Source organism: Phascolarctos cinereus, unplaced genomic scaffold (assembly GCF_003287225.1).
Source record: "Phascolarctos cinereus isolate Bilbo 61053 unplaced genomic scaffold, phaCin_HiC Scaffold_1;HRSCAF=81, whole genome shotgun sequence".
Taxonomy (NCBI): domain Eukaryota; kingdom Metazoa; phylum Chordata; class Mammalia; order Diprotodontia; family Phascolarctidae; genus Phascolarctos; species Phascolarctos cinereus.
In genome coordinates, this window is record NW_027555514.1 from 224829650 (window position 1) to 224846278 (window position 16629).

Sequence of the window (16629 nt, forward strand, 5' to 3'; positions counted from 1 at the left end):
TCAAACTTGGGAACTTCAGATTTTATATTTGATTACCATGAAGTAATCCTCAAGGACCTGAACATTGTCTCAGGAGCTGTTGTCTCTTCTCTATTCTCAGAAAATGAAACAAGAAAGCCACAGAAGTCAGTAACCAGAATTCCAGGAATTCCCCATTTGAGATTTGCCAAGTTCTCTCACAAATTGTCATTTTATTTTTTCCTCTTTGGGTTGAGGGAAGGGAAAGAGAGAATTTTCTCTTCTCTCACCTTTCCCTTCCCTCCCCCACAACTCCCCGCACAGGTACATTCTAGTCTGAAAGGAGAGGAGAGAGGGTGGAGGTGGGCAACAATAAGCAGAGAAGTATATGCTAAAGAACTGCCATTTCAGTTGGCTTTTAGAGCTGACTAAGAAGGGAAGGGAACTTCTTCAGGCAAGAATAAATATATCCCCTGACTCTCAGTCACTGAATATGTTGAAGTTACTGTGGATCAATCAGAAGTCTCTTTGTGCTTCCAACATGACACCAGAACACATGTATACCACTGTGGCAGACTGATCTACAAACAAACTAAACCCCACGCTTTCTAATATCATTAAATTGGTTGGAGGACTCATCAAAATTAATCAACGCCTCTCATGAACCCAACTTATCCATTTTACTTTTAAGAAACAATATCTACAGAGATAAATAAATGCAAAAATATAAGAAAGAGGTTCAATGGAAAGAGCATTGATTTTAGAGTGAAAGGACCATGGTAACATCTCAGCTCTCTCACTTATTGCCCATGTGAATATGGGCAACTCACTTTCTTCTCTGGGCCTTAGTTTCCTCAATTGTAAATGAAAGTATTGGGCTAGATGACCTCTGAGATACTTTTTTCCCCCTACCAATCTGTATTTATTAATAACATATTTGATTAAGTACCAAGTGAACATGCACCTGATAACAAAGGCGTTCACAAAATACTTCCGAGGGCAGAGCCAAGATGGGGAGTGAAAGCAGTTGACTTGCTTGAGCATCTCTTCCCAAACCCCTCCAAATACTCATAAAAAATGGCTCTAAACAAATTCTGAAGCAGCAGAACCCACAAAAAGACAGAGTGAAACAAATTTCCAGCCAGAGACAACCTGGATGGTTCATTGGAAAGGTGTATCGCACCGGGCTGGGAGCACAGCTCAGCGCAGTGTGGGCACACAGACCACAGCAAACCTGCAGCAGGCCTCAGAGGACTGAAGCTGTGGAGGTTTCCAGACTCATCAATCCACGAATGCCAAAGACAACTTAGAAGGTCAGTGGGAAAAGTCTGTTTCTGTCTGTGCTCAGAGAGGAAGGAGGGGTCTCAGCTCTATTCCCCAAGAGCCTGGCCCCGGGGGGGGGGCAGCTGCTTCCCAAGCTTCTGGCCCACAGACTGAGGGGGAATCCAGTGGCTGATCAAAGAGGGACTGCAGGGATCTCTTTGCCAGTGCTGAGGCAGGAATCTCTTGCTTTGCCCGTGTTTGGATCTGGGTCACAGTTCTGGTGGTGGTGCTGGGGTGAGGAGGAGCGCGTGCTTGGTGGAGCTTGGAGTGGCTGTGGAGAGGAACCCTTCCTCACAGTTACAGGACAGAAAGGAATACTTGTGGTCACAGGCCAGGAAAAGAGTAAACACCTCACCCCTTATCATACCACCTTGGAAGAACTGAAGTTGTGAAAAACTAAGTATCTCTGAAAATAGCTATACAAACCCCTGAAGCTTGGGACAATACATTCTCTACATTGGAAGCAGACTCTTACCTTAACAAAGAGTTTAAAGCTCAAGTAATTGGCGAGCATCATGAGCAAGCAGCGCAAAAAGAGTCAGACTATATTATCTTACTTTGGTGAAAAAGAAGATCAAAATATACAACCAGAAGAAGACAACAAAGTCAAAGCTCCTACATCCAAAGCCTCCAAAAAAAATATGAATCAGTCCCAGGCCTTGGAAGAGCTCAAAAGGGATCTTGAGAAGCAAGTAAGGGAAGCAGAGGAAAAACAGAGAGTGATGCAAGAAAATCATGAAAAACAAGTCAACAGCTTGCTAAAGGAGACCCAAAAAAATACTGAAGAAAATAACACCTTAAAAAATAGCCTAACCCAAATGGAAAGAAGTCCAAAAAGCCAATGAGGAGAAGAACACCCTAAAAAGAAAAATTGGCCAAATGGAAAAGGAAGTCCAAAAGCTTACTGAAGAAAATACTTTCTTAAAAATTAGAATGGAGCAATTGGAAACTAGTGACTTTATGAGAAATCAAGACACTGTCAAACACATCCAAAAGAATGAAAAATAAAAAAAACAATGTGAAATATCTCATTGGAAAAACAACTGACCTGGAAAATAGATCCAGGAGAGAGAATTTAAAAAATATTGGACTATCTGAAAGCCATGATCAAAAAAAAGAGCCTAGACACCTAAACCATGGACTCCATTCCAGTTGCATCAAGCTGACATAAGATGATGACAGTCTTAAGCCCTTGTGACCAGAAGCTTTATGAAATGGTACAAAGAAATAGTCTAGCTATAGAGAACTGGATACTATAATGAGGTTTTCTAAATTACTTTATTGATAAAACTGTTATACAGGAAACTTGACAGCGTAAGTGTTGAAAAGCCATTTTAAACCAGTCATGCTATCATGGTATAGTAGTGTATCTAGCATCAAAGCCAGTAAGAGCTGGGCTCGTGCCACATATTGACTCTAGAGCTAAGTCAAATCACTTCACTCCATAGTACTCTAGAGACTAGAGCAGGGGTGGGGAACCTTGGGCCTTGAGGCCACAGTGTTCTGTGAAGTTTGGATTCAGTCAAAGAGCCACAGTTGAGGACCTAGAGAGTCACATGTGGCCCTGAGGCTGCAGGTTCCCCAATCCGGTTCTAGACTGTTCTTGAAAACTATAAGATACAGACCACATATTGACATGATGGTAAAGTGAACTTCGTCAGATGGAACATCTTTTTTTTTAATTTTTAAAAATTTATTTTTATAGTTTTCAACATTCAATTCCACAAGATTGTGAGTTCCAAATATTCTCCCCATACTGCCTCCCACCCCAATTCTGAATACTGATTCCCCTAATATGACCTCCCTTCTATCACTCCCACTTTTCTTATACACTTCCCCTTCTATTTTCCTTTAGGGCAGGATAGATTTCTATACCCCATTATCTGCATATCTTATTTCCCAATTCCATGTGAAAACAATTTTTAACATTTGTTTTTAAAACTTTGGGTTCCAAATTCTCTCCGTTCCTCCCTCACACCTGCCCACATTGAGAAGGCAAGCAACTCGATGTAAGTTATACTTGTGTAGTCATGCAAAACACATCCATAGTAGTCATGTTGTGAAAAACTAAGTATATTTCTCTTCATCCTATCTCACCCCCCCATTTATTCTATTCTCTCTTTTGACCCTCTCCCTCCTCAGAAGTGTTTGCTTCTGATTACCCTCTCCCCCAAGTTGCCCTCCCCTATATCATCACCCACCCTGCTCTCTGGTCCCCTTCCCCCCTATTTTCTTGTAGGGTAAGATAGATTTCCATACCCAATTGAGTGTGTATGTTATTCCCTCCTTAAGCCAAATCCGAAGACAATAAGATTCACTCATTCCCTCTCACTTTCTTTCTTTCTCTCTTTCTTTCTCTCTCTCTTCCTTCCTTCCTTCCTTCCTTCCTTCCTTCCTTCCTTCCTTTCTTTCTTTCTTTCTTTCTTTTTCTTTCTTTCTTTCTTTCTTTCTTTCTTTCTTTCTTTCTTTCTTTCATTTTTGCAGGGGGGGGTAGTTTACCAATAACCAGGGGAGGGGAGTAAAGGCATACAGTAGAAGGTATATCATAAAAGTCATGGAGGGAGCATTGCCTACTCTTTCTGCACTTTCAAGGTCTTCCAAATGAATCTGTTTTATATTATCAAATCTCCTCAACACCAAGCATTATTTTAATTAAAAAAAAGATTAAAATCATAGATATGGAAACTGCATAATATATAGGACTATATACATTCACCCCAGGACATATTTTGGAAGTCTCTTGGAGTGACATGACATGCCAATAACTCCAGTAAAACATTGTTATTTCCTCATTAACTATCTTTCCTGGAGCTGTTGCAACTTTCCCATCTTCACCTCAAACTCCCTAATTCTTATGGATTGCATCTATTAAGTTATAAAGAGGTTGTGATCTGCCTTGAGAGAGGGAGTTCTCCAACGAAATTAATGATCTTTCAGTGGGCTTCCTAATATTGGGTTAACTAGCTCTTTCCAAATCAGATAGGATTAAATACTATGCAAGTGTTGGTCTAGATTAGTGAGGTGATCTGTTCCTATTCCTGTAGTTGGTCTAAAATGTTGTCTACTGTACTTCCTCCTAAACTGGCTTGTTTCCATTCCAGTCCCTACAAATTTCTGGATGTCTTCTTGTTCAGTCATGTTGATAGCCATTTTTCATTCTTTTTTTTTTTTTAATTCTTCCTTCTTTGCAGGGAATTTTTAGAGATTTACTGGGGCATTTGTGGGGGATCTAGCCTTCTCTAGGAATTATGCACTCCCAGCATAGCTTGAAGTAATTTCCTTTTATTTTAAATTTATATTTTTGTGTTGTGTGTTTTTTTAAAGGTCCGTAATTATTAGTAAAGTACTACATACATCTAATTTATAAATAGAAATACTTAGATATGCATATATGGGAACTGCATGCTCAAAACTGTTTACTAATGGGGATATGACAAAAAATTAGTTTGGAGATCACTGGACTAGATTTGTAATACCCCTTCTCACTCTAAATCTATGACTTTAAATGCAGAGAGAAAATTTTGGGCCCACTATTAAGAATTACTACCAATTTCTAGTCAATGCAAAGTTTAATGTGCAGTGCTTCTAGACTTGTATGAACGTAATTCCTCTAAATAGAAATGGCATAAGCTGGGTACCAGTTAAACTGAGAAAAGTGGCCATTATCTCATCAGTCCTAACATTTTCCCCTACATCTAGTCACAAAGAAAGAACCTACTTTTGTGGTGATTTTATAGCTAAGGAACTGAAAGAATTCAAACAGAAAACATAAGTCATGCTGATCTAAAGGTTATAATATTCATTGTCTATGTCAGAGAATCAACATAATTCTCTCAGGATTTAAGTTTTGCTGACGGTACTTATCCACTGTATTTATACTTTCCTTGTCTACGTACTTCTCTGACAAGCTCCATTATACTTTGAAAATTAGATTCAGTTGAAGAAAATGGAGAACTCCCAGTTAATTAGGAAAAAGCTATTTACTTCCCAGTTTGTACTTTGGAAATCACCATCTAATTTGTTTTACTGATAAGCCTAAAATGAATCTCAAGATCTTATTTCTGTTTGGCTATTATCATTAATTACTTACATTAGAAAAATAACTTAGTTTAGATAAATATGTATTCACAACATACATACATATCTTCCCTGCCTTTATCTCTAATTTCTAGTATTGTTTTCTATCACATAAAAATTTCCATATGTTTTAAAATAATTTAATGTAAATCACCTGAAAATATGTTATGGGTTATTTAGGGATTTCTTTTCAACTCTAAATTGTCGTGGAGAATATTTCTTAGCTTGGCAACCCTCCCATTAAGGCTTTTTTTTAAAAATTTGCTAGAATTTTTTTTGTTTCCCTTTGTAACTTTAATAATAAAATGAAACCTGCAAAATTAAAAAAGGAGAAGAAAATAAATCTTTTCTTTTAATTTGTGAACTAATTAAATCCTCTCTCCCCGATTAATGATTTTTACCTTAAAGCAGTGATGACCATTTTGTGGTAGTGTCAGATTCCTCGCCTTCTTATCTAACAACAGTTCACCGTAATAATCCCATTACTTTGAAATGGTCCCTGACTTATGGGTCTTTAAGCACTTCACTTAAGCTGGATCATTTACTTACACTTAGCCTCTAATAGAGCCTCTGTCACTTTGAAGGTTGTAAATGGTTTTCCCTGAAGAATCAAGTTCTTCAGACACTTTAGAACTGACAGTTTTCCCCCTCCCTTCTTCTTACTGGCTATCTGTGTTAGATGTATTTTCATCATGTTTTTGCAACTCCAGTTTAGTTAATAAAATGATGCTCAACTCAAGTCTCTTATAATCTGACAAGACAATGATATTAAATGGCTTTATTTATAAATCAAACAATAAAATTGTAGCAAGTGGGCCATTCTAACCAAATTTTATATCTAAACCATGATATTGAGAAATGCAATTTTCCAAGTCTTAAAGTTATCAATATATCCATTTTGTTTGATTTTTTTTCATTAAATTTTCAGTTCTACAGCTTTTTATCGATAACTTTTGTTTTAACATCTTCATTTCTCTACCACCAATGGAACTTTCTCTTTCAACATAGAATAATAGATAGAAAGAAAAACAGTTGAATAGAATAACCAACATATTACCTTAATTTGACAATACATGCTATGTCCTGAACTTATACTCAGCAGTTAAACTCAGCCAAGAAAAGAAGATAAAGCATTGTCTCCACTTTTATTCAGGGCTAAATTATCATTATATTTATACTATCCAGTTTGTTTTTATCAAATTTTGTCCTAACCAAGTTCTATATTTTGTTATATCCTTGTTAGCCTTTCCATCTAATGAGTATGTACAAAATATGTCTTGTTCATTATGTAGCATACAAAGTTCATTTTTAGAGCCAGCTAGGTGGAGCAGTGGATATAGCACTGGCCCTGGATTCAGGAAAACCTAAGTTCAAATCTGGCCTCAGACACATAACATTTACTTGCTTTGTGGCCCTGGGCAAATCACTTAACCCCATTGCCTAGCCAAAAAAAAAAGTTCATTTTTAGATAAGAGTTTTAGATATCTTTGTAAGATGGATTTTCTTTCTTTCTTTCTTTCTTTCTTTCTTTCTTTCTTTCTTTCTTTCTTTCTTTCTTCTTTCTTTCTTTCTTTTTGGCCAGCCTGTATATTTTTTAAATAAATTTTAATTTATGGAATAAATCAAGCATTCCCGTATTGTACAATAAAAATTATGATTTCACATGAAACTGCAAATCTACTATGCATGACTTGTTATTCTTTCAAATTAACAGTAAAGAAATAGGAAGAAAGATGCTAGCTGCATCCAGAGAAAGAACTGATAAATGAGAATATGTATAGAATAATTATACGTGTATACACATACATATGTATATGTGTATATATGTATACATGCATGTATATGTATATATGTATGTGTATAATTATCCTATACATGCTTCCATTTATAATTTCTTTCTCTGGATGCAGTTGCATCTTTCTATATTCTTTATTGTTAATTTGGGTATTTATAATAGACAAAATAACTTATTTGCTCAAAATCGTTCTTTAAATAATACTGCTGTTGCTGTCTACAATGTTCTCTTGGTTCTGCTCATTTCAGTCTCCATTATTTTCTGCAAGTCTTTCCATTTTTTTTCTAGAATTACTTCTTATAGCATAGTCATATTCCATCAAAACCACATGCCACAACTTGTTTAGCCATTCCCCATTTGATGGGCAGCCCTACAATTTCTACTTATTTGCCACCACAAAGAGAAATGCTATGAACATTTTAGAACCTATAGATTATTTTCCTTTTTTCCTAATCATCTTTGGAAATAGACCAAGTAGTGGTATAGCTGGGTCAATTCCTAGCTCCATGTAAAGAGTAAATCAAAATGATGTAACTTGGACTAGTCTAGTATATTCTCCCACTATTTAAGGACATAATATTCCATTAGGGATAAATGCACAAATAAAATTGTTACTAGGATTTTCATTTTGCTTTTAATCTATAGATTAAAAGACCTAGTATAATGGTTCTCAAAAGTCGTCTTCATATGCGGGACGTTAAAACTATTTTCATAATAATGATGAAGTTATTTGGCTATTAAACTATTAATCCCTTTCCTAACCATGTAACTTTGTAAAGCTGACTTTTCTTCATATATTTTAACCCAAATAACATATTGCAAAAGATGGAACATAGAAGCAGATATGAGAATCCAGCTTTCTTTAAGTCTAATATCACAGAGATTTGCAAAAATAAAACAATAAAACAACACAACTCTTCTCACTATTTTTTTTTGTTTTGTAAAAATATGTTTCATAAAAATTTTATATTAATGTATGACAGGCTTATTTTTCAGTAAATGAATATGCAAATATTTTATTTTTTTTCCATTTTAAATTTATTATGTGGTAAATATTGATAGGTTCAGCAAAGGTGATACTATGAAATAGACTGCTGTTCCTGGAGTGAGGAAGATTCATCTTCCTCAGTTCAAATCTATCCTCAGACACTTACTATCTTTGTGATCATAGGCAAGTCACTTAACCCTGTTTACCTCAGTTTCCTTATCTGTAAAATGAGCTGGAGAAGGAAATGGCAAACCACTCTAGTATCTTTGCCAAGAAAAGCCCAGATGATGTCAGGAAGAGTTAGACATGACAGAAATGACTGAATAACAACAACAACATCAAATGCTGACAGATTTAACCCACAAAAATAAAAACTCTTTAGGGATACTGATAGATAGATGATAGATTGATAGATACATAGACAGATATAGATACAGATATAGATATAGACATAGATATAGATATAGATGCATATATATTATATATCATAAAGGAGTCCTAAGACCAAAAATTTTGAGCACTGCTGTCCTAGAAAAAATCTGCCAATACTCGAAGTCTCCACTTCCCTATCTCAAAATTTTGTTTATATATATCTATATCTACATCTATATCTATATATGTCTACATCTATATCTATATCTATATTTCTAATAAGAAATTGGATTTTTTCCCTTTCTTCCTTTTTTTTTGTACAGTGGTATTTGTTTTGTTTTTGTTTTGTTTTACGATCCCTGGCATCAGCAACAATAGTATCATAATAGAAAGAGTGCCATGGATGGTCTTTAGGGTTATTCAGAGGTAAACATAGAAATTTAGAGAGATAATGGAATTTAGAAACAGAACCAGGTACAGGGACTGTCTGCATAACATAATATAAACATGAACTATTAAAGTGAATGCTTATGGAGGGCATAGAGTGAAAGGACATAATTCAAGAAGAATGAACGAGAGTTTTCTTACATCAGGTTCAGTGTAATCCATTGTCCACACATGGACTAGATTACAGTTGGGTACCATATTTTACACAAGACCCTAGATTTCAGGGCTAGAATATATTAGTAATATGCACAAAGGGACTCAGTGTTGCCTTAGTTCATAATTCTACTGAGCTGTCTAAAAAATAGGCTTGTTTATAAAAAGAGGTTCATTAGACTCTCTCAAAGACCTGTCATGCAATGGCAACACCTCATCTCTGCTTTATGGTATTGTAGAAACGTCAAATGACCTCAATCTTTCAAATATGAATGGAAGTTATGTTTATTACTGGCTTATGTTTCAGTCATCTTTCTTTCCTACCAGTCAAAAAATTTGTCTTGAAAATACAGAGATTGTCCTTCTTTCTACATCTACATCTGAAAAATATATTCCCTGAACTTTCATTTTTTATGGTGGTAGAATGATTAATTTGTATCTGAGATACCCAGTACAAACAAAACTATACATTAATTATAAAACATTACCAAAGTAATAACCAATTGAGATTGCTGCAAAGCTAGATTACATTATTTGTGGAGAAACAGAAAAAAAGTCTTTATATGTATTTGATATATTCTATGTCCCTGCCTCCATACCTATTGGTCATTCACCTAAGAACAGTAGGTTCTCAGTAACACCTAATCTCTGGTTAGAATATTCACAGGACCATAGATTCTGACAGTCACTTTTAGACATATAAAAGTGTAGATTTTTTTTGGGAGGAACAAACATATGGTTGCATTGGGATGTCTAAACAGAGATAAATGGTAACGTAAATTTAATTTTGAAAGGAACCTAAGATGTATCATGCCCCTCCCATTTTAAAAGATAAGAAAACCAAGGCACAGAGGGTAAATGACTTGACCAGAGACACACAACTAACAAATTTATGTAGTGAGCTTTTCAGCTAGGTCTTTCAAGTCCCCAACTCTAGTCACCATAGGGTGGCAGCTAAGTACTGGCAACACAATATTGCTCGGTCCCAAAACATAGCAGATTTAGACTGAGGGAAATGCATCCAGCTAAATGCATCTCATAAATGTTTGTTGAATTGAATGGAATCTGTCTCAGCATCTTTGAAAGCATTTAATACACAGACACAATACTCAATGGGATCCGTGGTCCTGGCTTCTTGACAGCTAGGACAATAGAACCTTTAAAGTGTAGTTGATGCAGATTTCTGAAATAAACTGAAGAGAAGGGAAGTTCTTAGTAAGTTTTGTTGCTAAGCAGTGAGGTGTTAGGTGCATCTCCTGTTTTTTAGAGAAGCCATGTGCTCTGAAAAGCTAAAGGCAAAAGTGATGCAGTGGAAGAGTGTGTAAGAAAGCATCCATTAGCACAAAGAAAAAAAAAGGAAAACAACAAGTTTAAGATAATGAAAGAAACTAAAATGACCCCAGAGGAGTAGGAAAGAACAGGCAGAGTTGCAAGCAGTATGTAAAGAAGAAAAGGAGAAGTCAAGGATTTAATTAAATATTCCCCTTTTTAAAATAGTGAATAATAATTACCTCATATAATTGTGAAACCTTGATGTGTGACCCCAGGCCAGTCATTTTACTTTTCAGTTCTTCAGACAGTTCCTTAAGTCTTACTCACTAAGTCATAGAAGGGTTACTATAATTCAGTAGAGAAGGTTCCCCTATGGAGAGTTTCTCAGGCTGACAAAATAACAGATGTTTTACATATTTTCTTGGTAATTTTGAGCAATTAATGAGTGAATACTGAAAAAAATACTAAAGTTCACCAAAGAAGGCTATGTGAATTTTAAAATTAACTTTTATACGCCATTTATTATTTTATATTTATTGTTGTCACATGGAGGTGACACTGAATTCTCAAATTCAGGAAATTGGGTGGTTTAAACGACATGGAAAGGCTTTAAGTACAAACTCAGTGAAGCATGCCTATTGACTGAAGAACAATCTGATTAAGGTCACAAAATCCCATCACCAGTCCATAGTGTAATGAATGTTTGAGCCACAGTAACTTATAAAGATGATCTAAAAATTTATGAAGTACTTGTGATCTGCCCTGGTGAAAGGAGTGTCAGTAATGATGATATATTTCCTCAAAAAAAAGTAGGTAAGTTAGAACTTCTACTTAAGATCTTTTAAAGTTCACCAGCTCTCCCATGTATAACTCAAGCCAAGAGCTGAAAAGGACTCCTGCTAGAGTATTACTAAAGAAAACTAAGGAGAAAATGTAACCACCTCAATCCAATTCATGTCTGTGGAAAGTAATGGTGAGTAGCCAGAGGTTAGAAACAGGGTACACCAGGAAAGCCATCTCAAACCCTAGTAAACCTAAAGCCACACATAAGCTCTGGTCCCAGCCCACACAGCATACAGCCTGCCAAAGGATTTCAGATATCGGGTGAAAAATGTGGGGCTGCCACCATGAATTTTCCTGTTTGTCATGTGACCCATGGCAACCAACTGTCGTTAGTCTATCTCTAGGCTAATCTAAATGTGGCCAAAAGAAGTTTAGCCTATTTTAATTTTGACACCTACCTACTGCCAAATTGTGTAGGTCTACCCTCATGGATCAGAACAAAAATAGAAAACAGAGCCTGACTCCATAGGCCTTTACACAGGGAAAGGGAAGTATTCCTAGGAGCTTTGAGAACCACAATAAGACACATGGCCAGCTCATCTGTATGACCATGCAAAGGTCACTAGACAGTACCTGGGAACAAGATTATAAACAGCATACAACTGAGGACTTTCAGAATCAGCAAGAGATGAAGCCAATTAGTGACTGAAGATTATGGAAGGAGAGGTAGATGAGTGAGGCCAGAACCCAAAATGGGCTATGAAGGGCAAGAGAAAGAACTCAGTAATTGAGAAAAATGATGGGGCTAGTACTAACCCCACCATTTGGAATGGTAATGGCAATGACATCTAGACTACAAATGGGAAAGACCTACCTGGTTACCCAGCCAAGAGTGCTGGCGAGAAGGGAATCAGGCTATAATACAAAGTCCCATTGCATAAATAGGCTAGATTTTTTGAGTAAAGAGTAAAAACAAACAAAAAGCATCAAGCACAACAAAGAAATTCTATGAATTAGAAGAAGTCCAAGAGGAGGCAAGAAGAAACGAATATTCCATAAGTACTCCATAAACAGATCCTCAGGAACTAATGGCATTGCCACAAGGATTATGAAAGTGGCCAGAAGATACAGAATGAGAGATTTTTTTTAATGAAATTATAAATACAATTACAAATCTTTTAGCAAGTTTATCTACAGGTATGTTTTTGAACTCTATATTTTATCTAAGCACTGGGGAGACAAACACACTCAAGGAGCTCATATTCTAATTACAAACAAACATGAAAATTAAGTACATATAAGATAAATAGCTTAGAACAGAAGGTGGAAAACCTTAGCCAAGTAATAGACTCCAAGAAAATTAGAATGGAGCAAACAACTTTGAAAGATTTAAGAACTCTGATAAATACATTGTTGATCAAACAATTAACATATTTTTTGTTAATTTAACAAATTTAACATTTTATATTTTTTAAAATTAAACTTAAATTTTAACTTTTTATTTAACTTTTCTGGAAAGCAGTTTGGAATTATATCTTGAGGTAATTAAAAATGGGAAAAGGACCTATATGTACACAATATTTATAGCAACTCTTTCACTAGTGGTAAAGAACTGAAAACTAAGGGTATGCTCTTTGATTAATCCATGGCTAAAAATTTACATTTGTATATACATCCACCCATCCACATATATTCACATACCATATATGTGTTGATTATATTCACATACCATAACATATATACATATATATATATATATATATATATACATATGTGTGTGTGTGTATATACATGTGTATATATATACATATGTATATATACACACACATATATGTGTGTGTGTATGTTTGTATATTTATATATGTTATGACAGGTAAATATAATGGCATACTATAGTGTCATAAGAAATGACAAAAGGAGTAGTTTCAGAGAAACCTGGGCAGACTTGTATGACTTGATTAAAAGTGAAGTATGAAGAAACAGGAGAACAATCTATTCAAAAACTTTAACATTGTAAAGCAAAGTATCTGTGAAATACTTAAGACTTAAGATGAATAGAATAACCAATTATGACTCAGAAGACTGGCAATGAAGCATGCTTGCCATTTCATGTCACAGAGGTGATAAGAAGGGAAAAGTGAGATAGGCATTTTTAGGCACAGCTAATATGTAGGTTTCTGTGTTTTGCTATCCATCTTCCTTACAATGAGGGATATAATTTTTTTTTATCTGTGCTGTAGAAAAGTTATAGGAGAGAATAGTATGGATTATCCCCCCCAAGGAAAAAAAAAGAAAAGAAATGCAAAAAGAATCAAAGAATCATCTTTAAAATTCCATAGAAGAGAATTAAATTTTGCTTTTGAGAAGCCCACTTCAATTTTTCTTGACATCATGAGGACAGTAGATGAGCATTGAACTACTCAAACCTTGCCCTTGACAAACCCATGACCAGTTTCCTATCATACAGTTCCTTGACATCTTTTATTTCTGTTGTTTTGATTTCCTTATTCATTATATTTTGTAATCTTCATACAAGTATCATGCGTCTCTCAATTGTCCTCTTTGTGATATTCACTCCATATCTTCAGATACCATTCCACTCCAAGTATTACTGCCATAAACCAACATTGATAGTATATTGGTAATGAAGAAAGAAAACTGTTACCTCTCTGTTGCCTTTATAAATATGGGGACCATACATATAAAATATTCCAGATGATGTCAGATTTTTTCAATGGATTGGTCAATTTTTCAGAACTTTTGCTATTATTGTGATGATGATAATGATAATGCTGTTGATGGTGATGATAATGATGATAATGGTATTCTTGGCATAAATGATGGCTCTCTGGGAGACAGATGGCAAGCACTACATTGTAAAATATGATTAACATAAAACAAAAATTTATATGTAAATACATATATGTGCAAAAGCAGATACAAGTCTTTGTGTATATGTGTGTACATAGGTGTATTTGTGTGGGTGTATGAAATTTTATATACTTAATTTGAAATTACTTATGACTATATTTGGGGCAACTGTCCCTTTACCTTTATTGAAACATGTAATTCAGTGCTGGAAGTAGATCTCAGTGATCATCCACTTCAAATTCCTAAAAATTCCTCAAATTCCTTCAAATTCAAGGAATAGTTCTAAGATCAAACACCAACTTCTCTTAATTCCAGTTTCTTCCCTCTGGGATTTCCTATTTATTCTGTATGTAGTTTTATTTGTATGTATTTGTTTGTTTGTTGCCTACCTTATTAGATTATAAGCTCCTTGATGATAGGGACCCTCTTTTGCCTCTTTTTGTATCCCCTCTGCTTAATATATTGCTGGTTCAGAGTGTGTACTTAATAAACATTTATTGATTGATTGACAGTGGCAGAGTCGGGTCTATATCTCAGGTGTCCCTACTCCTCCGTCCAATCTTCTTTCCAATATACCATGTGTATGATGACATTTATAGTATATATAGGTTTACATTTCATCCCTTTAGGTAAAAGAAGAAAAAATATATAAACTTGATAGATGTATTTATGTTTTTTTAAAAAACAAAACAAAATTATACATTATAAGAATGCTTACTGCATTAAATTGTCTCAGCAATTTTAGATATTGAGATAAAATGCAAAATAAGGAATAAAGAAAAATAATGTCCTAGGAGTCCTGGGGAGATAGTACAATGAAAGTTATCCTAAATTCAGCTTTCCCCTGACCAAACTGAATAATTCAAGTTGATAACAGCAAAATGTAACTCAGCAGTTACAGGAAGAGAAAAAGTGAAAGAAACAGCCACATGCTTTCTGAAGAAAGCATAAATAAACTCCCCTGTTTATCTTTTCTGAAGTTATTTCAGCACTTGTGCTTCTAGCATCCACCCACTCACAGCCCTCACATTAATGCCTGAGGTGGCCTTACAACTGGTCAAGGCTGCAGCAATTTTAGGCAATGTTCCATTAGACCCTTTTGGAGAATCCATGGGTGACACTTCCTCCAAAGGTAGGTGGAAGCCTTGTTGCCCTGAGTGTTCTCTCCCTCAGCTCTTCACACTCAACTTAACATTTTCTGGCTTTTGGCAATCCCATCATGCTTGTGACTGAGATACAGCTAGAACACAGATAGGGTCCTACTCCACTACCAGGATAAATGAATCAGTAAATAAACATTTATTAAGTGGCTACAGTGTGCTAGGTACTGTGCTAAGCATTGGGGATACAAAAAGTCAAAAGACAGATATTACTCTCAAGAAGCTTATAATCTAATGTCAGGGACATTAGATCTAGACAAAGCAAGATACGTGCAAGATAAAAATTAGGAAATAATTCACAGAGGGAAAGCAGTAGGGTTAGTGCTGAAGCCTGAGAATATAGAAAATGAATGCTTTTAAAGGAATGTGGATCCTGAAGAACAAGAAAGTAGAAGAAAGTATCAAGGATTAAAGCACTAATTATAACTAATTCAGCATTGGAGGCATGGAACAGTCAAAGGAGAAAGAAAATAATAGGGAAAAAAAACATAAGTACAGAAGCTTCTCAGTATACTCCTCTCAGCAGTGCCCTAGAGAGTCTTAACCATTATTTGTTTCCTAATTCTATTTTTTTTTTTTGGCAATTGGGGTTAAGTGACTTGCCCAGGGTCACCCAGCTAGTAAGTGTCAACTGTTTCGTCTGAGGCCAGATTTGAACTCAGGTCCTCCTGACTTCAGGGCCAGTGCTCTATCCACTATGCCACCTAGCTGCCCCTCATTTCCTAATTCTAAAAGACCAACCTAGGGCCTGAAGAAAGTCAATTGAAGAGAGGAGTTTGAAACCTAGAAGACAGTAACTTGAAAAAGTTCCCTCAGTGTCTCCTAAATAAATGTTCCAACTATTCATTCTCTACTATCTAAAAAACTGTCATACAACCCTAGTGTTCTTGGAAAAGAGAAAACAGTCGATAAAGTAGAGAGGCAGAGTGAAGACGGCTGAGTAAAAGCAGTGACCTGCTTGAGCTCTTCCCCAAACCCCTCAAAATACCTGCAAAATGGCTCTAAATAAATTCTAGAGTAACAGAACCCACTAAAAGGAGAGAGTGAAACAGATTCCCAGCCCAAGACAACCTTGATGGTTGATAGGAAAGATCTGTTATGCCATATTGGGAAAGGAGCACAGTTCAGCATGGGCTATTCAGGCTGCACAAGCAAAGACCAGGCCTCAGCAAACCTGGAACAGTCTTCAAGGGACTGAATCATGGGGAGCTGTGGCAGTTAGCATACTTCTCATTCCATAAACACTAAAGACAACTTAGAAGATCAGTAGGAAAGGTCTGTCAGACCACAGTGAGAGAAAAGTTCAATCCCAGCCCCAGTCCTGGCACAACTCAGGGAGGTGGCTGCTTCTGGAGCTCTCAACCCCGTAGAGGGGGAATCAAGTGGCTGATCTGAGGGGGATTGAAAGGATCTTTTTGCTGGTGCTGTGG